Below are 21,995 nucleotides of genomic sequence, written 5' to 3'. Positions count from 1 at the left end.
CAGGTCCTTAGCAATACATTTTGTGTATCATTTTGAATGACAATATTACCCTAAACAACTCAACTGCTAGCATGGCAATCAACTTCCAACTGGGTTTTTAAATTGATGTATACCAAACTATATTATTTCAGAGACTGGGCAGGGTGGCAAGACCTGTATGTAGACAGGATTCTGACTGCACATGCTCATCAGAATCTAGGTGGTCCAGGAACTAAGCATCTATGGTCATTGCATTGTGAACTGCATAATGGAGTGCTAGTTATCACCTCACCAACCCATCTTCAGGGAATGTATAACCTTTTGCCAAGAGCCAAACCACTGTTTGTGGTTTTCCAGAGCCATGTTTGCCAGGATGTTTGTAAAGTGGTTATGTGTCCACACGCACCCTTTGCGTAAGCACTATTTCCAGGAGCCCAGCTCTCAGGCAGAGATTCAGTTTGAATAGTCCTGAGACACTTTTTGTTTGAGCTGGGTGTTTCTTCTGGTTTCCACCTCACTCTTACATATCAGTGTTTTAAAGTCTCCCAATAGTAGGGTGGAAAGGGACGTACGAGTACATGTTACTCATACTGATTTTTTGTTATTTTTTTTTCAACTTATTTGGTCTTAAAGTTTTGTAAACCAAAACCTTTCACAATTTTAAAACAATAAATATAACGGCGTACAACAGGGCAATTATGAATCCCATGTTGTTCATTCTTACAATTCTTATAAAGGTGAGATCAGTCAATTATATAACAAAAGATACAATACAATTTCAACTTTAGCCATAGAGGAGTTCATCGCTCTAAAATCAAAAATGCAATCTGCCAAGTGACGAGTTCTACAAAAGTCCCAATTTAAATTGCTATAATAGATTCACCGAACCCCCTAAATATTTCTTGAAGAAATGACAGAAGTGCAAGAGATAATTGTTTCCAGTACATACATCTGGCCCCTAATTGCTCTTGGCCTAAGGATTCTTTTAAAAATGTATAAAGTGTCTTTCCCTTACTTCATCTAATGCATCCCATGTTGAAGATATCTTTTACATAAACTGCACACCCTCTGAGCTTTTTGTAGCCTCCTACAGGGGCCAATGGCTTGAAGTGTATTCAGTTATGGTGAACCAAAGTCTAAGGTACCAATTACAATTAATATGACGCAGGAACTTTTTCAAATAAGACATTAGCTAGTTCATAAGGGTAGGTTATTTAGTGCATTCAGTCAAGCGGGAGTAGCTATTCATAAATGACTTGTTTTCCTATTATATACCACTATTTTGTTTTGTTTAACCATCTTATAATTCTCTAGAAAGGTACACGGTTCAATGTCTCTGTCCATGAGGTATTCGGAATATCATATTTCTCACATGAATTCATAAAAGATTTCATACTCGACTCCTTACTTTGACTAGCCATCCTACCCAATTTTTGGAACAAATTAGTTTGATTAATTGTAGCTGAGCTTATTTTAAAATACTAGTTCAACTTTTACTGTTGACAACAATGATCTCAGCCCTAGTTTGTTTCTAATTGCCATTATTGGTTGTGAGGGTGACAGTCTCATGACTCCCTGCCAAATGCATCCCTCCAGTACCGACAGCCATTTCCAATTTTGTGTGCCAATTAATTCAAGGCCATATAGTAGGACCCCATTCACTTTTACTTTTTATAATACTCCAATAATGGTTGCATGGAAAACCAACCAAATTATCTCAATAGTATCTTCATTTGGGCGATAAAAGCCTCCCCATTTGCATATAGTTTGCTTCTAATCCGCAATATATGCTTTTTGTTTGCAATTAGAAAACCTGGATAAACTAGTCCATTGATTCCCTCAAGCCTATTTCCATAAATGGTCCCTTTATAGCCCTGAAATTTCGTGCATCTTTTAAAATTAATAACTTTAGTTTGTACAGGATTTATTTTTAGATTTTGCTGAGTGGTAAAATTAACAATATAATCCAAACTTCTCTGACGGCACATTGAGGTGGAGTACGAGTTTGGCTGTGTGGAAAAAAGTGGAGGTAATTCTGATTACCTCAATTTTTCACACACGGCGAAACTACAAGTTTGCCTGTATTACATCTTCTGGTATTACCTCCACTTTACCTTAAAAAATCTGTAGTATTGCCATCCGGCAATACCAGCGGATGTAATACCAGCAAAAATCCCTAATGGAGTCCTACGGACGAGGATTTACACAGCCTAAAACTTGTAATCTGTCAATTTAACTGCTGGAGGTAATACCTTGAGTGGTAATACTGCCTGACCAAGTGGCGGCATTGGTAATTCCATTTGCCAGTATTCTGGTCGATTTACTGCCAGAATACCGGCAAACTCATAATGAGCCTCATTGTCTGTTCTCTATGTGGCCCTCCCTCCACACCAACACAAGTCCACTGAAAAGATAATGAACAAACAAAAAAATGGTTTGGGCTGATAGTAGGAGGACAATGGACCAGACGTATGCCAGGATTGGCTGGGGCTCGATGCATGTGCCAGAATTTTCCTCTTCTACAGTGTTGGATCTTACATGGATTCACATGCTCATGAATATTATCTGTTGTCACAATGGGAATCCTCAGTAATATTAAAGCTAAAACTGCCTGTCACTTCTATAGCCTATTGCTGTCTCCTCAGCCCATGACATTCGGCCTCCTTAACTCCACCCATGGAGGCCATTTTCAGATTTGTACTCAGACCTTCACCACTCACCATGACAGTCTTCCGGAAAAACATTTGGGGCCTGCTCGAACTGCGCCCTGAAGAACATCTTTGTCGAATATAAGCATCAGAAATGCATTTATAGCCTACATCCACACCACGATGCTGAAGGCTGTTCCATCTGCCAATCGCTTTTCTCGAAGATACAAAATGATTGTCATAGAAAGTTGGTGGCCTGGCTTGAAGGTGCCAAGGCCTCTGGCTCGGCCTCTCTGTGCAGTCATGCCTCAGCCAGGGTCTGCAGATCCATAGAGCATACGGCCTCTGCTAAGAGGTCAACATTCTTTGAGAAGACATCCCAGAGGAAGATACTAAAAAAGGTTAAATAATCTCACGCTCCTTCTTTCTCTTTGTCGACAACTGCAAAGCCTACAACCATTGTGTTGACAACGGGAGCAGCGTTGGCCCCTTCGTCGGAGAAAAGGCGCTCAACGACTACTCTGTAGATGAATCATGCACCGTTGACCGGTCCGGCTCTGGCCACGAGTCGCAAGTCCTTGCACTCAACTAAAAGACGTAGATAATCGTTATGAAGGTCCTTGTCGACGGCTCTGAAAATGACCATTTTGTTGACTACTGCGTCTTTGACACCTTTCACTCTGACGACCACGTTGGTGACCCCAGCGATGACCCCATCTGTGACGCAGTCGACAGCCACGACTACCGTCACCACGGCTCGTGCCCCAGTAGCCAGGGTGGCTTCACCTCCAAGACCTCTTTCAGCTATATTGTCTTGAGCCATACCAGCGGCAGCTCCATTGACTTCGCTGCAGGCTCCTGTGATCGCTTCCTTCCCCAGGGATGTGAGTAGGGACAGGGAGATGCCCCCAACTCTCTGCTTCCCTTCAAGGCCAAGCATGCCCTCACCTAGGGTGTTGCCTTCTGCTGCATTAATTCAGCCTTCCAAACATTCTGATGACAAACCTCCAGAGGGTTTCTACACGGACTAGGCCACACATACTGCCAAGGCCTCATCCCTCTCCACAGCCTACTCCACTAGTTCGCCAACCAGCTATTGGCTTCATGCCTTGGTGCCAGTGCCCGCTGTACCCAGGGATTTGTCGATGGACATTCTGCCCACCCTCCACACATTCGTCTTAGAACCACAGCAGCCTCTACCTCCAGCAGCGCCCTTGCCTGCTCCTTCTAGGAGTCCACCTTTACCTTCGTGGCCCCAAATGGCGCCTCCTCATCAGACCCCATCCGCTCCTTCCCATCTGTCCATTCCACTGCCGCCCATAGTGGATACTGCTGCTCTCACGGACACGGATACCAACCCGGTCACGGATATATCTCAGAGTACTCAGCGTACCAATGATTTTGACGACCTCATTCCTGAGGATGGCCATCCTCCAGACATTGATTTCCCTCCAGGGACTCTCCACCGGATAATATTGGTTCCTTTCATGCTATGCTTGTGCGGCTTGCCAAACTGTTCAATCTGGCCCCTTAAGAGAAAAAGAAAGGTTTCTGTTTTGAGAGGCAGGAGACCTTCAGGAAAATGGTGGTGTCTGTTCTTCTGCTGGACAGCTTTTGGGAGGATGGCCTGTTGGTCATGAAGAACCCTTTCTCAGCTACTCCTAAGAAAGAGTGACTGGAGAAAAAGTACAGGTTTCCTGATACACCTCCTATGTGTTAGCCATTGCCAGACTCTGTGGTTTCTGCTGCAGCGTGGTACAGGTCATCCAACCCCTCTTCTCTTTGCATGGTTCCTCCCGATCAGGAGGGCAAGAAAGTGGGCGCGACTGGCAAACACATCATTACTACTGACCTGATCCTAGACCAGCAACTCGACCTCCTAGTTCTCACTGAAACCTGGTTACATCCAGCTTCCGGCCCGTTACTAGATCTAGCAATCCCCCCGGAGTTTACCATCCACAGAGCAGACCGCCTCAACGCTCTGGGTGGAGGTTTTTGATTGATATTTTATTTCTATCGCGCTCGTACACAAGTGTTTGAGGTGTCGCTGTCATCTGCAAATCCAATCTTGACCTTAGATCATGCTCCTTTGACTCCATCGAGGGGTATGAATTGCATCTCATAAAACTCACAAATAACCCCAAGACCACTACTAACATCCTGGTCATTTACAGAGCCCCTAACCAACCCAGCCACCCTGAATCAGATAACCCGCTAGCCATTACACCCTACCTTAAGCCCAACACAAAATTCATAATTCTAGGTGATATCAATCTAGGGTTTAATGACCCCTCGGACATAAAAGCTCGCTGTATGACATGAACTTCACCCAACTCGTGATTGAACCCACGCACGAAAAAGGGAGAACCGTTGACTGGGTGCTGACTCAAAACATCTGCCTGTCCATTGACTCCATCACTGAGATTAATTGGTCGGACCACCACCTAATTAGCTTTACACTAACCCTGAGAAATGTCACCCCGCCCACATTCATTCCGCCCAAGCCCATTGAAACTAGAAACACACGTAACCTCACATCTGACAACCTCTTCCCGGTGCTTGCGGAAGCCATAGCCAATTTGTCACCCACCATCCAGCCTACCAAAAGGCCATTGACGCCCTAGCCCCGCTCGTCTCCAAAATCCCTTGCATAGTGAAAAGATGTAACTTCTGGTTTAATGAAGAATTGGTCTCGCTGCAGCGGAATAAAAGATCACTAGAACATAGCCACAAGTATTTCCCCACTCCTGAATCTGCCAATTCACTCCGAGAGGTAATCAACAACTATAAAACCACCATCATTGACCATAAAGCTAACGCGCTGAACTCCTGCATCATCAATGCGGCCTCAAACTCTAAAGAGTTGTTTACCATCCTACGAGAACTGGAAAATCCTACCCTGCTGACCAACTCAATGAACGCTAGTAAAGACTGGTGTACTACAATCCAAAACGCCATCGCCGCCAAAATTGAAAAGCTCCAAGACAAAATCCTAGCCAAACAAAAAAATACTAGCTAATAAATGCCTCCCCACCCCCCCGCCACCTCAAGACTTAAACCTTGACAAAACAGGCATGCAGTTTAGATTCTCCCAGGACAACCAGAACCAAGTCCAATAGATCATTACAGGGCTCAAACCCTCCAACTGCAAAGGAGACTTCTTCCCACTTCAACTTATTAAACGTTGTGCTCCCACGATCTCTCCAGTCATTGCCAAGTTCGTTAATGCCTCTTTCAAAACGAATGAAGTCCCCACCAGTATCAAAGAAGCATCGGTCATGCCTCTCCTGAAAAAACCTTCCCTGGAACCCACCGTGCCCACTAACTACTGCCCCATTACCACTGTCCCTTTCCTCCTGAAAATCGACAAAATAGCCTATACCCAAATTCAAGTCCATTTGGAGTCGAACCACCTACTAGGTACAAGACAATCCGGGTTTCGGCCCAGTCATAGCACGGAAACAGCTCTACTGGATCTAAAAATCCAAATGGAATCCATTAGAGACTCTGGCAACCTCTGAATCCTTCTCCTCTTAGATTTGTCAGCCGCATTTGACCTGGTTGACCATGACAAACTTTGTACCACTCTGTCAGAAAACTTCAATTTCTCCTTGCCGACCAAACCTCCAGAGTCACCATAGGAAAGGAAGCCACTGATCCCATTCCTGTACCCATAGGCGTACCACAAGGCTCCTGCCTTTTGCCTACTTTTTACAGTGCCTACACTAAGCTTCTCTTTGTCGCCCTGGATGCCATGGGTGTCATCTTCATCAATTTTGCTGATGACACCCAGATCCTGATCCCCATTAAAGGGAATTACGAGCAAGACACAATCTTAATAAACACAATCTATGCCATTATACAAAACTGGATGGCAACCAACAGTCTTTGCCTCAACGATGAAAAGACGGAGATTCTCATTGTGGGCGCTCCATCCAAAATCAAAGCACTCCACCCAGATTACACCTCCCTCAACATTGACGCACGCCCATCTCGATTCTCAACCAGGTCAAAACATTGGGTGTTTACCTGGATTCGAACCTTACCATGACCAAGCATATTAATACTCTCTAATGTACTACATCCTAGACTGCCAAGCTTATAGCTCTAAGTCAAAAATTCCTGACCCCTCAAAATTGTACTACGCTCGCCCATGCCTTAATTAGACTATTAAAGCGAATTTTGCGAAACTCCAACTCCTACAAAACAAAGCGCTAAGAGCCGCACTTGGTATAAAAAAATCAGACCACATTTCCAACATTAGAAGGGAAGCGCATTGCCTGACCGGTTAGAAACGCTTATCAGAATGCATGTAAAACTTTCCTACCCTTCATATCCAAACTGAGTTTATTTTACTGTCAATTGCTATTCCCTGTCTATTATTTGTGCAGCATCTCTCATGACAATTCAAGATTTAAGACATTTTGTGTATTACTGCGGCTGCCTATTATGTGTGCAAATTTTTATTACTGTAACCTGAGAATCGAGCCTTCTGTAACCTATGCCATGATACCTTGGGTTTGGGCGTATAACAAATGCAATAAATAAATACTGCTGCATCCACGATCAAAGCTGCAAACACATTGGCCATGCTCTATAGGTATGATAGAGAGCTACGGTATAAACTGGGACCTAACGGATGACAAGGAGGCGGAGGCTTTTAGCTTTATTCCATGAAGGAGAGGTGGCTTCTGACCACTTAATCACTGTCACCCTGACCATCGCAGACTCTGATCGTCCCCTATAAGCCTCTTAAGTTGGAAAGCAAAGTCATAAAGAGGGGGAACCCAGTTTTGTCGTGTGATGTTCTCCAGGACGCAGGCACCCAAACAAGCCTGACTTGTTCCAGGGCTCGCAGCACCCACTTCAGCACCATGGTGGGAGGCCGTCCGTCTCAATTTGTCAACGAGTGGTGCAACATCTCCACGGACAAATGGGTGCTAAATATCCTAAAGGGTCATACCCTGGAATTCCAGAATAAATGCCCTACCATTTTCTCTATCTCACGAAAGGAACAGCATGTTGCTCTGCTCCAAAGGGAGGTTCAGGCATTATTGAAAAAAGGGCCAATGGAACCAGTTCCCCCTCTGGGGCATCAGAGGGTACTCCCGATATAATCTGATTCAAACGAAGTCGGGCGGGTGGAGTCCCATCCTAGACCTAAGACAGCTCAACAAATTCCTCAAATCCCAGAAATTCAGGATGGCCACGTTGCAGCACATGCTCGGCCAGCTGGAAGAAGGATACTTACTAGTGACCTTGGACTTGGCGGATGTGTATTTTCATATCCCCATTCATCGCAAACACTGGAAATTCCTGTGTTTCGTCGTTCAAGGAAAGCACTACCAGTTCAGGGCTCTACCCTTTGGCCTGAAGTCGGCACCAAGAGTTTTCACGAAGTGCTTGGCTCGGGTGGTGACTCATCTCTGACATGCAGGGGTATATGTTTATCCCTATCTAGATGACTGGCTGATCCGCTCCCGTTCTCAAGCTATGGCAGTGCAGCACACCAGACACCATCCATGTCCTGACTTCTCTAGGATTCCCGATCAACTATCTGAAAATTCTGCATTGTGCTGTCTCAGAACGTCCTTTCATGGGGTTCCGTCTGAACACGCTGTCGTGTTTGGCGACCTCCAACCCTTCTCCGAGGATCCGATCAAAGCCATTTTAAGGAAGGTCCAGTGGCTATCCAAGCCCAGATAGCAACGGTCCGGTCCATCAAATCCTTGCTGGGAATTATGTCCTCCTAGTTCCTCATTGCCCGCTACGGATGAGGCCTTTTCAAGAGTTCCTGGACGCCAGATGGAAGCAGATATCAGGATCCTGGAATGACAAGATTGCCCTCAATCAGGCATTCTATGATGCCCTGCTCTGGTGGTCCATTCACCCGCACCTCTCGCAGGGAGCTCCCTTTCAGTCCCGGATCATCAGGCAACAGTCACTACCGATGCCACTCTAGAGGGTTAGGGCGCGCACTTTGGCCAATTCTGACAGAGGCCTCTGGCTACCGGAGGAGAAGGAGTGGCGCATCAACGTCCTAGAACTACAGAGAGTGTTCTGGGCTAGGAAATGTGGCTTGAAGGACTTTAAAGGGAAGGTGGTCTGGATCTTCATGGACAACACAACCACAGTGTTTTACATCTGGGATAAGGGCGGGACATGCTCGCCTATTATCTCCCGAGAGGCCTGCATTCACAACACCATCGCAGACTCGCTCAGAAGAGAGCTGCAATCCTGCGACGAGTGGGCACTCCACAAGATACAAGTGCCTCCTCTTCAGCAAGTGGGGTTGCCCTCCCATCAATCCCTTTGCCATGGGGGCAAAGCCAAATGCCACAAGCTTGCCAGCAGGTATCCTCAGGCGAGGACGCCTTCTCATTCCCTTGGGAGGGACTGTTCGCCTACGCAACCACCCCCCAGGATTCGCCTGCTACTACGTGTACTAAATACACTCAGACAGTACCATTGCAAAATGGTCCTCATTGCTCCAGCGTGGCCCAGGCAGATCTGGTACTCTTGATCTTCTCCATCTGGCCATGGCACCAGCCATCACACTGCCTCCTCTTCCAGACCTTCTCTCCAGAGAAGGGTCTATTCTGCACCATGACGCAGCATCTCTGAACCTAGCAGCCTGGCTCTTGAAACTCTAGAATTTGGGCACTACCTACTGACATCCTTTCTAGTGGCTATCACCTCTGCCACGCCTGTTGGAGAGATTCAAGCTCTCACATGAAAGCCACCTTATTTATCCTTTCATCAATCCAAGGTGGTTCTGCAGACACATCCATCTGTCATGCCAAAGGTCCCATCAAACTTTCACTTGAACAAGCCTTTGGTTTTACCAGTTTTCTTTGTAAATCCTATTTTGCCAGCAGAGTGGTCTTTGCATTCACTAGACGTTTCGTGTACCTTGAAGCTTTAAGTTGCTCGCACCAAAGCTTCTCGAAAGACTTCTCAGCTTTTCATTACATTTTGGACCTGTTGGAAAGCCCTGTCGAAGGCTTCCATCTCCAGGTGGATCTCTGGCTGTATCATGCATTGTCATTGTCTAGCCAAAAGACCATGCCAGTGAGGCCCAGAGCCCTCTCCACCAGTGCTGTGGCATCAACTACAGTGTTCCTGTCTGATGGTCCCCTACTGGATATCTGCAGGGCTGCTACGTGGAGGTCTACCCACACCTTCACTAGATTCTACTGCATCGACAGGGATTCCAGGGAAGAGTCCTTTGTCGGCCAGGGAATGCTTTGCTACCTGTTTGCTTGAGGTGAGTATGTTCCAGGGGTAAGTCTTATTTTGTCTGTTGAGCCGTGCCAATTCCTGTGGTTGGATAGGTTTACTGCTGCGTAGTCGTATTCATGAGCATGTGAATCCATGTAAGATCCAATGCTGGACAAGGAATAAGTTACATTACCAATGCCTCCTATTCTCCAGCCTTGGTATTTTACGTGGATTCACATGCAAACTCTCCTTCCCCTCTATGGCTCTTCTGGGGCAGTATGACCCAAAGTGACAGCAATCGGTTATAGAAGTGACCAGCAGTTTTACCTTTAAAGGAAAACTGCTTTCATATTACTGAGGATTGCCAGCCCGACGACAGGGAGCATTAATGAGCATGTGAATCCATGTGAGATACCAATGCTGGAGAATAGCAGTTACAGGTAAGTAACTTATTCCTTTCCAACCACCAGTCCTTTAACCCATGGATGGGAAAGAATCACCTTCCAGTCAATGTGTTGGCAAACTTTTGGAATTAAACTCACTCTTCCTTTGCCTGCTCTGCTTGTGTGCCCTGCTCTGACTGTGGTTTACACACTGCATGTTCTGCAGCAGGCCTTTTTGTGAATGCCGATTGTTATAACTTTTGCCTAGAGTGCCTGGGGTCAAATTTCATCCTAGCCGCTGTGCTCTTTGTGCAACACTTTCTTCGGGCAGTGAAGGTTAATTTACTGAGGTGGGGAGATATCATTCAATGGTCTTACCTGGTGGTCTTCATAGAATCTGTTGCACGTTATGGACAGGTAAGTAGATAAGTATTACTAACCTTCTCCCACCCCCCCCCCCAACTCCTAACATATACTCTGGGATGTTGTCTGCAGCGTCAACCTGGGAAGTGATTCTTGAATCTTCCAGCATCCTACTGCAACAGCACTCTTTAACGGGCATGACCCAGAGGTGCTCTTAAGCCTTAACTACAGCTTTCATACTGGGGCACTTCCTGACACTACCACAAGGAGACAATGTGAACTGCCACCTCATTGGTCTGACACCAACCACAAGTCACTGATAGGGTGGAAGTTTGCTTCACTAGCTGGAACCTCCCCTTAGCCTAAGCTAGTTGTGCACACAACTGCTGTCTTTGATGCAACGCTTCTTTTGAGTAGTGCAAGTGCTCATCATGCCCACTTTACACATTTGGTATAGCTAGGCCTATGTGAAGGACAAGTAGGGTCCCATTACTTAAGACTGCAGAAAACAAGGACACTGCCACAGCATACTATGAGCCGACACAACCTGGTTTGGGGGCTGACTGCAGAAATCTTCCTATTCCATCAGGATTTTTCCAAAGCTCTTTAAGTACCAGAACTTTTCACACAGGGGCCAGGCATGTCTCTGTCCGAGATAGCCGATAGAAAACTGAAAGGGTTGGTAATTTTAATTTCACCGTCCACCAAAATGCTGGGGTTAGCGGAAGTGACATTGCTCACCTGGGGACATCACAGGTCATACATAACATGACCCTCACAACATCACAGAAAGTAATGCCAGATTACCTTTTGGTGTGGTGACGCCATTAGAAGTGATATAGCGAAAGTAAAACTACGACAATAAATACATGATTAATAAATAACATAGTAAAGAGGCACAACGACTATTTTAGTTTTCACCCATATATTCTCTACCGTGTTCTCCCAGTAGCTAATGGGTGTGGTCATGTTATGCCAGGAGCAGAGCCATCATAGACCAGGAGCACTGCTTTGGTTTGCCAGAACTGCCTCATGTGACCAGTCACTACCATCTTATACCTGTGAAAGCATCACTTACCTGGTAATGCTAAGTGTAACCTCCTATACCATAGAGTGCCCTCTTATATAGGGTTGAGCCTCATATACCGTGTATATTAATCATACAGAAGCTACAGCCTCACAAGCGCTATGATCATTGCCAAGTACAACCTCAATCGTTGTCATTGTATACCAGGTAAAGCCTGGAATGCTAGATGAATGATTGAGTGCATTTGTTTTTGTATATAGAAAACGTAGCAAAATCACTTTTGGTGATCTCTATTCGGAAAGTTTGGAATAAATAGGGCCTCCCTGTGTGGTAAAGTGATATGCCCAGAACCACATTTGTTGGTCAAGTGGAGGAGCCGGATTTTGTTTCTATTTCACTGACTTCAATTTACCCAGCATACCACATCTTTTACCATCCCATTCTTCATTTTACACCGACATAATACCATTGTTGCACTGTGTTCTTTAATTAATCTGAACATGTAGAAGAAATCTTTATCAAAACCTATTTATTGTGATGGTATGCAGGAGGAACACAATAACCAGCAATAATCTCTTAATTCACTGAGCTGAAAAAGTGAATTTCTTAAATGGACAAAATAACCTAGAAATAACTACTTGGAACAGTTTACAATAAAGTCACACAAGACATAATGTGTCATACAAGACGTAAAGCATCATACGTAAGCAAACTGTAAACACATAGATGCTGCACACACACTCAACGAAGAAAAAGTAAACATGACAATGCAGCTACTCACACACTGATAATTCTGGAGATGCAGTATCCAGTGCTGATGTGGAAAATGTTTAGTTTCCTTCTGCAAATGGACTAAGTGTACGTTCCTTCTGGAATTAATTGCTGCAGTAGCACCCACTGTACAACAGTCATACTTTTGAAAAGGTGAATGGGACTAAACACACTTAGAGTCACGAAACCAACGTGATTGTTCCCCCCCCCCCATAGCAACAGTGTTTTTTCACTTAGCAATAAATCACTATTGGATATCTGTAAGTGTGAGGGCCAGTAGGCTGGGGTGGCAGAGGCACACCAGCAGTACAGAGAAGATTGCCCTGGGGTACCAGTTGGTAGATCAATTTACCCCCAAATGACATCCATGTTCTGTCCTGGGTCAACTGTCCATCAGAACCCTCTCAGAGGAGAGCATTTCCATGTATATGCCCATATCCTCCAGTCCAGGTGGGCAGAGCCGCCATTTGCTCCTCCGAGACGGCCTTCTTTCCTTCATGATGTAATTGCCTTTGGACCCGTCTTACAGCACTTCCTAGGACTTCAATGGCGCTCGACAGTTACATGACTATTGCTCCATGAGATCCTTTTCAATTAAATTGGGGGATGTTCGGGCTTCTATGTCATTTTACTGGTAGAAGTTTTCTTTGGATTTTTTTTACCGAAGAAAATCCATCGAAAAAACGAATCGAATTCTTTTTAATATTCGGAGCTCCCCCAGCCATCATTTCCCTATGTTATTAACCCCGCCCCTCCCCACCCCTTTTAGACCCTTAACCACCCCCATAAATATTTCGATGAGATTTTTTTTAATGTAATTCCTTCCATAAAATTCCATCAGAAAAACTACTGTCGGCAAAAGGACGTTGTGCCGATGTACTGCCTTCAGTCATCAGTGCTTTCACCCTCTGCTCTCATGGTGAAAAGGACAATCTGTGTTTGACACTACTGGCCAAAAACATGCTTGAAATGCACCTTGGGCTTATGGCAATCAAATTTCAATACTATTCTTGTCCCCCTGCAAAGTTTGCCTTTGGCATGGGATTGCAAATGTGCCAATGACATTGAAATTTTAGATGGATCTGGACAGCTCACTGCGGTGGCTGTTTCACTGCATTTCAGCTGCATTTGTATGGGTAGGGGAAGCTCCATCTAACTCTTCCAGCCCCCCACTAAACTAACAGTCAATACAAGTTACATTTGGCTTCCTCTTTAGTCAGTTACATCGAAATCCGGAGCGCATATAATCCAATTCACCGAAAGCCTTTAGTTTAGTATACAAACTGGGATAGCTATCCGTAATCTGTTCATTTCTAAATGATTAAATCCTTCAATTTTAGTCATTCTCATTCTATTGTGCTTTAGACTCGGTTTTCTTTGCTTCAATTCTTTCTTTGCACAACTTGCAGAATGTACTCTGCTGTAACAGTTTCTTCACCCTGGGGTCAATGTCTGTTCAGGGTCTCAGAACACTTTAGTTACAAATAAAGGTGTCTCTGAATTTTACCTTAAGCTGAAAACACATGTCTGCTGTTTTACTATGGAAAGAAGAAACTTTGATGCAAAAGAAAAAAGATAACTAAACCCTGAAAAAGAGGTACCTTCAATGCCGCCAGGCTGCTACGATATCCATCAAGCAATGTGACAGTCACTTTGATTTTTCTCTCTAGAGTTGAGGAGCTCTGAAAATTGACTGAAGCTTTAAAATCCCTTTTTGTTTCTGAATTAATGCGCCTAAACTATTTTCATAGCAACTTTCATAGCAACTTCATTAAACTGCTGTCACTGGCACACGGCAGGAACCCTTAACTTCTCCAGTATGGGTCTGGCATGGATTCACATGCTCATGAATATTCCCTGTTTTCAGGCCGGGAATGCTCGGTAAAGGAAAAATCAGTTTCAGTTTCGTTTCTGAACTGTCTTTCTCTAATAACCAATCACTGGTCTCTGGGTCATACTGCCCCCAGCCAATGACTGCCCTCTACCTAAGCCCCTCCTCAGGCAGCCATCTTCAGTTTTTTACCTTCCGTTGAAGTGTTGGCAGTCCTCGTGCTATAGCTCTCGAGCTTTTACTGAATTTAGCGATTTATTTATTTAATTTTTTTAATTATTATTTTTTTTTCAGTCAATCGAGCCTCACGCTCCACCGTTTCTACTTCCGTTTCGGATTTTCCTACGCCCCTCAAGGGCATGTTTTCATTGAGTTTCGCTTCTTGGTGGATTCCAGAAGATCTTTGAGGCCTACCCCGCGTGGACATGGCCCAGGACAAGGGAAACACGACACCCGGATCCAAGCTTTTCAGGAGCTGCCCTGGATGCAGATTACAAAATGTCTTCAAGGAAGATGAGCACTCTCGGTGCCTCTACTGCCGTCATGATGACAAATCGCACGTGGAAAAGGACTGTGCGTTTTGTAAGAATATGTCTGAACAGACAATGAGGGATCGTCGTACTCGACTCACCAACTGGCTGGAGCCGAAGAGCCCAGCAGCAGGTAAGAAGAAGTAGTCTGAGAGGTCTTCTAAGACCCTTGAGGGCGCTCCTGCGACGGGGGCCCAACAGAAGGCAAAGCACAGTGAGTCCACGGGCACCAGGATCGCCGATGGGTCGTGCTCTTTGGCTGCGAGGCAGGGCGCCATGTCACCGACGCCATCAACCACGAGCCAACGCTCTGGCTCGGGGAAAAGGAAGTCAGAGAACCTGGGTAAGCTTCTGGAGAAGTCCCGGTCGATCCGAATGGCGGCAGCCGAGGGGGCGCGATGCAGCGACCCTCCCCCCCCCCGCAAGGTGAAGGCCTCAGGCGCGCCCAAAGTCCCAAAGGCTCTGATTCACCCGGCTAAGGCCTCGATCGAGGGAGTCGTGGCGGTCCTGGCAAAGCCTGCGGAGGCTATCCCAGCGGAGACGACCTCCGGGCCTAGAGTTTCCCTGCCACCACGGAGGGAATCCTCTTTTCAGCCTATCGATAAGACCCCTGTGAAACCCCAGGCAGACAAGGGGGAGTGGCATGGTAGACATTACGGACACAGATACCACCTCTGAAGGAGCTGGCTGGCGTTGTAAATATCCTGGACAAGAAGTTCGAGGAGGTCCGGTCCTACGGGAGGGATCCCGATGAGATGGACGCAGAAAGCAATGGTGGTGCCGACAAGGAGCCGCGGACCGTGGAGGAGATGGAGGATCCTCTTCCCCACCCGCCGCTCCCGTTGCATCCAGTGCCTATGCCACAAGACAACTCAGGAGCGATCTTGATGACTATTCAGGCCTTGTGTACGGAGATAAGGACAAGGTTGCCCTTACCCCCAGCAGATGATCCAGCAGAGCCTGAACCGTCAGGAAGCCCACCGAGCAAGCGGAGACAAACCCATCCCCCTTCTCCTTTTCAGCCTTCTCATCCTTCACCTCCTTCCCCTCCACCGAGGGATGAGACGGGAATGGAGACGGCGACGACGGGGACGGACGACAGTGGTGATGATGGAATGGACCTCCCTTCACCACCTCCTCGGGGGGGCCCCCCTCTCCCGACGAGATTGGCTCTTTCCACGCCAGGGCATTTGAGCTCTTCTTCCAGAACAGAAGGAAGGTTTCCTCTACCAACGGCGGGAGGCCAAGAGGAAGACTGTCCTCTCAGTCCCATTACTGGATGACATCTGGGACGAGGGGCTGTTGCTCCTGAAGAACCCGCCCACGGCTCCTGCGGCTCCCTTCACCACCTCCTCGGGGGGGCCCCCCTCTCCCGACGAGATTGGCTCTTTCCACGCCAGGGCATTTGAGCTCTTCTTCCAGAACAGAAGGAAGGTTTCCTCTACCAACGGCGGGAGGCCAAGAGGAAGACTGTCCTCTCAGTCCCATTACTGGATGACATCTGGGACGAGGGGCTGTTGCTCCTGAAGAACCCGCCCACGGCTCCTGCGAGAGACGGGTACGAGAAGAAGTACCGGGTCCGGGCTCTGCCCCTATGTGCCTTAGGGCACAGCCGTCCCCAGATTCAACGGTCTCTGCGGCGGCCAAGAAGAAAGTGACGGGGGCGATGGCTTCAACTTCCCTGCCGGACGGTGAGGGGAAGAAGCTGGATGCCATGGGACGACGGGTCATGTCGGAGGCGACGACTATTAAAGCGGCCAACGCCCTCGCAATCGTGGCACGCTACGACAGGGAGCTGTGGTTCAAGATCGCTCCCCTTCTGCACTTCCTCCCGGACGACAAGAGGGCTGAGGCCCTAGAAATCCTACAGGAAGGCGAGGTGGCTTCGGACTACGCCATTACGGTGGCCATGGACATCGGCAACACCAGCTTTCGTCAGATCGGCAACAGCGTTTGCCTTTGCCGGCGCGGTTCGCTGAAGGCCACCGACTTCCGCCAGGACGTACAGACCAGGGTTCTGGACATGCCCTTCGACAGAAACAACCTGTTCGGCAAGACAGTGGACAGGTCACTGCAGGCTATCAAAGCAGACACCGAGACGGCTCGGGCCTTGGGTGTTCAACGATGACGGCCGTCCTTTCGGAACTCTGGAGGCAAAGGTTTTGGCGGTGATTCCTCGTCGTACTGCCAAGCGGCCCGCTCCTTGTCGCAGGAAGCCTAGAGAGGACGCGGCCAGACAGCAGGCTCTGGTCGTCATTACCAAGGAGGCCAAGGCGGCAAGGGCGCGACGAAACAGGACTGAACCTGCCGTGGCATCGGGCCCCCACCCAAGCACCCCGGTGAGAGGCCAGCTGGCGAAATTCATCAGCGTGTGGGAGTCCATCTCCACCGACCGTTGGGTGCTGGATTCCCTGGCCCCGGACACACTTGAAGTTTAGAGAAGGTGCCCCGCATACCACCCGTGGCCAGGAAGGAAAACCACGTCCCACAACTACTTCTGGAGGTACGAGCGATGCTAAGAAAGGGAGCCATAGAACTCGTCCCAAAAAGGCTCCGGGGCTCCGGAGTGTACTCACGGTACTTCCTTGTCCGGAAGAAGACCGGCGGTTGGCGACCCAGCCTGGACCTTTGTCGTCTAAACGAGTACATCAAGTCTCAGAAATTCCAGATGGTCACCCTCCAGCACGTGCTGGGACAGCTGGAGGAAGCCGATTTCCTATCGTCGCTGGACTTGGAGGATGCCTACTTCCACATCCCCATTCTAAAGGGACATCGCAAATTCCTATGATTCGTGGTCCAGGGACGACCCTATCAGTTCAAGACCCTTCCCTTGGGATTGCAGTCGGCGCCCAGGGTGTTCATCAAGTGCCTGGCACCAGTGGCGGCGCGGCTGCGCCTGCAGGGGATCCAAGTCTACCCCTACCTGGACGATTGGCTCATCCGAGCAAAGTCGAGGGAACTCGCCGTCGATCACACAGCGAAGACCGTCCAACTGCTCACAGATCTGGGATTCTCGATTAACTTCATGAAATCCCACTTGGTACCGTTGCAAGTCGCCCTGTTCCTGGGAGCCAGACTCGACACAGTGGCGCGTTTCCTTTCACCATCGGAGGAAAGGACGAAGGCCATCCTGGGCAAGGTACAACGGCTGTTGACCATGGACGTGGCCAGGGTGAGGTCCGTCAAGTCCCTACTCGGCATGATGTCATCGTGCATCTACCTCGTGGGCCTGTGCAGGCTGCGGGTGCGACCACTGCAAGAGTTCCTCGACGCCCGTTGGATGCATGCGGCGGGCAGTTTCAAAGACAGGATCCCACTCAACAAGACTTTCTGCCAAGCGATCTGGTGGTGGGGCACCCCTGCACATCTTGCGGCGGTCATGGACTTCCAGACCCCGGCACATCAGGAAACTGTGACGACGGACGCCTCCCTGGAGGGATGGGGAGTATACACTAGAGATCTCCACGCACGAGGCCTTTGGCTCCCAGTGGAAAGGTCACTATACATCAATGTCCTGGAGCCCCGAGGCGTGTTCTGGGCCATCAGGTCGTTCCTTCCGTCCCTCAAGGGCAAGGTGGTGAGGGTCTTCACCGACAACACCATCACGATATTCTACATCCGGAAGCAGGGGGGCACCAGATCCCCAGCCCTATCCAAGGAAGCACAGGATCTGTGGCACTAGGCCGTCGCCCAAGGGATGTTTCTGGTACCCTTCCATTTGGCAGGAATAAAGAACACCATCGCCGACTCACTCAGCAGGGCGCTGCGCTCATGCCACGAGTGGGAGCTGCGGCAGGATCAAGTGGATCTCCTATTCTGACGATGGGGCAATCCCCAGCTTGACCTATTAGGGACGGTGACGAACGCCAAGTTCCAGAGGTTCGCCAGCAGGTTTCCCCAGCCAGGGAGCATTGGCGATGCCCTCTCATTCCCATGGGACGGCCTGTTCGTGTATGCATTCCCACCGTTGCCGTTGCTACTGCGACTCATGAGTCAACTCAGACGGTCCCGATGCAGGATGATCCTCGTCGCACCGGCGTGGCCGAGGCAGATTTGGTTCCCGGACCTTCTGGACATGTCAGCGTCCCCTCCAGTCAAACTGCTGATGGACGCGGATCTTCTCGCGAGAGAAGGAGGCACCATACTCCACCACGACCCGGGGTCGCTGAACCTGCAGGTCTGGCCCCTGCAGCACTAGTGTTCGGAGGGTACGATATCCCGGCGGACTGCAAGGAGGTGCTTGCAAAGGCCAGGGTGTCCTCGACTCTCAAGTGCTATGGACACAAATGGAAGAGGTTCTCTGTCTGGTGCCACGCACAGAAGATTAACCCTCTGTGAATTACGGCCCCTCAAGTGCTGCCGTACTTGCTGTTGCTGGCCAAGGCGGGTCTGGCTCATGCCTCCATCAAGATCCACAGCGTTTCTTGTGGCCATCACCTCTGCACGACGAGTGGGAGAGATCTAGGCCCTTTCCTGTAAACCTCCATACCTGACATTCCACGAGAAGAGGGTGGTGCTGAGGACGCACCCCTCCTTCATGCCCAAGGTGCCATCGGACTTCCATCTCAACGAGCCCTTGGTGTTAACTGTTTTCTTCCCGTCACCTTCTTCGTCGGCCGAGAGGACTTTGCACTCGCTAGATGTGGCTAGAGCGCTGAAGTTCTACGTGGACCGCACGAAGAGCCTGCGGAAGACATCACAGCTGTTTGTGAAGTTTGGACCTGTGAATCAAGAGAAGGCCCTCTTGAAAGCTTCCATTTCCAGATGGCTCTACGGTTGCATTATGCACTGTCACCAGTTGGCAAACCGACCGTTGCCCGGCTGTCCGAGAGCCCATTTGACCAGAGCGATCGCTGCTACCATGGCGTTCCTGTCTGGTGTGCCCCTGCTGGACATCTGCAGGGCTGCTACGTGGAGGTCAACGAACACCTTCACGAGATTCTACTGCATCGACCGGGATTCCAGGGAGGAGCCCAGAGTCGGCCTGGCAGTGCTGCGCAACCTGTTCGCCTGAAGGTGGTCCTGGTGAGGAGGTAAGAGATGCTTAATGTTGAGTTGATGAAATGCTTAATGCTGAGCCTTGCCACCTTCCGTGGTTGTGCATGTGTCTACTGCTATGTATTCTTGTATTCATGAGCATGTGAATCCATGCCAGACCCCATGCTGGAGAAGGAACAAGTTACTTACCTGTAACTGTTGTTCTCCAGCATGGGTCTGGCATGGATTCACATGCGAACCCTCCCTCCTGCCCCTCTGCGGCTCTTCTCTTGGTCCTACTGCCACTTTACGTGCTACCAAATCCGAAGATGGCTGCCAGAGAAGGGGCTTAAGTAGAGGGCAGTCATTGGCTGGGGGCAGTATGACCCAGAGACCAGTGATTGGTTATTAGGAGAAAGACAGTTCAGAAACTGAAACTGATTTTTTTTTACCAAGGATTCACGGCCTGACGACGGGAAATATGATGAGTATGTGAATCCATGCCAGACCCATGCTGGAGAACAACAGTTACAGGTAAGTAACGTGTTCCTTGGGAGCCTTTGCATCCAAAAATGGTGAATCCTCTACCATGGCAACTTTTGTGGCCAGGTGTAACTCCCCTGTGGGGCCAGTCTGGGTATCCACTTCATCATAGCCTAGGGGCAACGTGCTCGCCTTGGAAGGAAGACGACACAAAGCAACACAGGTTCGATCCCCGGGTCTGCCCTTAGAAACCTCTGGGTCTTAAGCGCGTTATAAATAAACAATTACAATTACAATCACTGCTGTTGCAGGTTTACATCAAGGACCTGCGTAAGATACCCGGCTTCTTGATTGACATCCAAAGACCATTTCATGGTACGCTCTTACTCCATAGGGAAACATGAATTGCCGATGGACTCTAAATCTAAGACTATGGGCCGTCCGAGAAGACCCATGAACATCTCATTGTCCACTGCTCAGATGCAAATACTTAAAAAAACTGAGAAGCAGCAGTGTAAATCATAGGCTAGCGGCTCTTACGCATCTGGGCATAGACTTTAGACAATTCCTCAGTACTACCAACTGGCAAAAGTGAAAACTCCTCCATGGCACCGAACTACATTACATGTTAGGTTACTGTTCATCTAATTCTAAAGTTAAGACATTCCGTACCATGCTTATGCACGTCCTTCTTAGGCTCTCAGTAGTTCTCTAAATGAGCAGCAGCAACACTCAATCTCTTCATTGCTCAGCAACAGAAGACCTATTTGTTGTAGTGTAGGCTTTGCAGACACATGACCAACTGCAGCCCTTAAATCTCTTTGAACCTGATCTTCGGGAACCTGCAATAGATGTTTGCACCCACATCAGCTTTCTACTGACAGTGGCATGATAAAATGCAAAGCTGTAGATTTAATTAGCTCTTGTCTAAGAAAACTACCCACCCACCCCATTTGTCTCCAATTCTTTAGTGGTGGTGATTGTGAATGTTGAGGGATCAGAGGAATGACTTGCAGATCTAGTTCCACAGCACCTCCAAACACGAAGACGAAGAATGGATGAGGTGAGAGTAGGCCTCAACATCCGCCACTACTGAGAGCAGCCAATGCAAGTGTGCTGTTATGACAGGTGTGACAAGGCCAATGACTTAACCTTGTCTAGATGGGGTAAAATACCCTCTTTATGGATAGTGGGAGGTGAATGGGGCAGTCCAGAGCTAACCCTAGCTTTAAGAGAAAACCCAGTAAAGAGAGCCCCTATTCCTGTCCCAGTATGTGTTTTTTGCAGACCCATACCTCTTGGTTCCGATACGTGCCAGTGTTTTTCTTTATTTTCTAAAAGCACCAGAGCGAAGTCTAAGAACCAAGAAGGCCAAGCAAAATAACAAAAATATGTGCCTCACCCGAAGCTGAGGAGAGCCGTGAAACCCCTGCAGAGACCAGAGCACTGTAGCACACTTCCGCAAGAGAAAGTTATACAGCTGCTGCAGTTATGAACCATAGCAGTACAGAAACCTGTGTCGCAAGCGCAGCTGAGTCCACCGCTAAGCCTGCATCATTTACTACTGGTCCTGTAGACCACCAGGGACAGAGAGTGGGCAGAGCAGGAGGACGTTGCCTCAAACATACCGAAATGCTCCTTGGGAATGGACGCAAACACAAAATGGGACATTGAACTTGCTACGTCACCATGGTCATTATGTGGTGAGCCTGCGTGGAGAGAGTGGGCAGGACTTTGATCCTATCTAAGCATTTTCCCCCTGCACATACACTCCCCAAGGAG

The 21,995-nt window shown here is 48.3% G+C and overlaps 1 protein-coding gene across 7 annotated transcripts in view; it reads left to right on the top strand.

The window, feature by feature from the left end:
- TMEM269 (transmembrane protein 269) overlaps positions 1 to 21,995 on the top strand; it is a 544,348-nt gene that overhangs the window by 207,237 nt on the left and 315,116 nt on the right. The gene's annotated exons all lie outside the window — the stretch shown is intronic.

The sequence above is a fragment of the Ambystoma mexicanum genome, chromosome 8 (genome assembly GCF_040938575.1).
Source record: "Ambystoma mexicanum isolate Mex_15411 chromosome 8, UKY_AmexF1_1, whole genome shotgun sequence".
NCBI classification, from domain to species: Eukaryota; Metazoa; Chordata; class Amphibia; order Caudata; family Ambystomatidae; genus Ambystoma; species Ambystoma mexicanum.
Note: the sequence above shows the minus strand (reverse complement) of the source record. Positions and strands in the feature narration are given on the sequence as shown.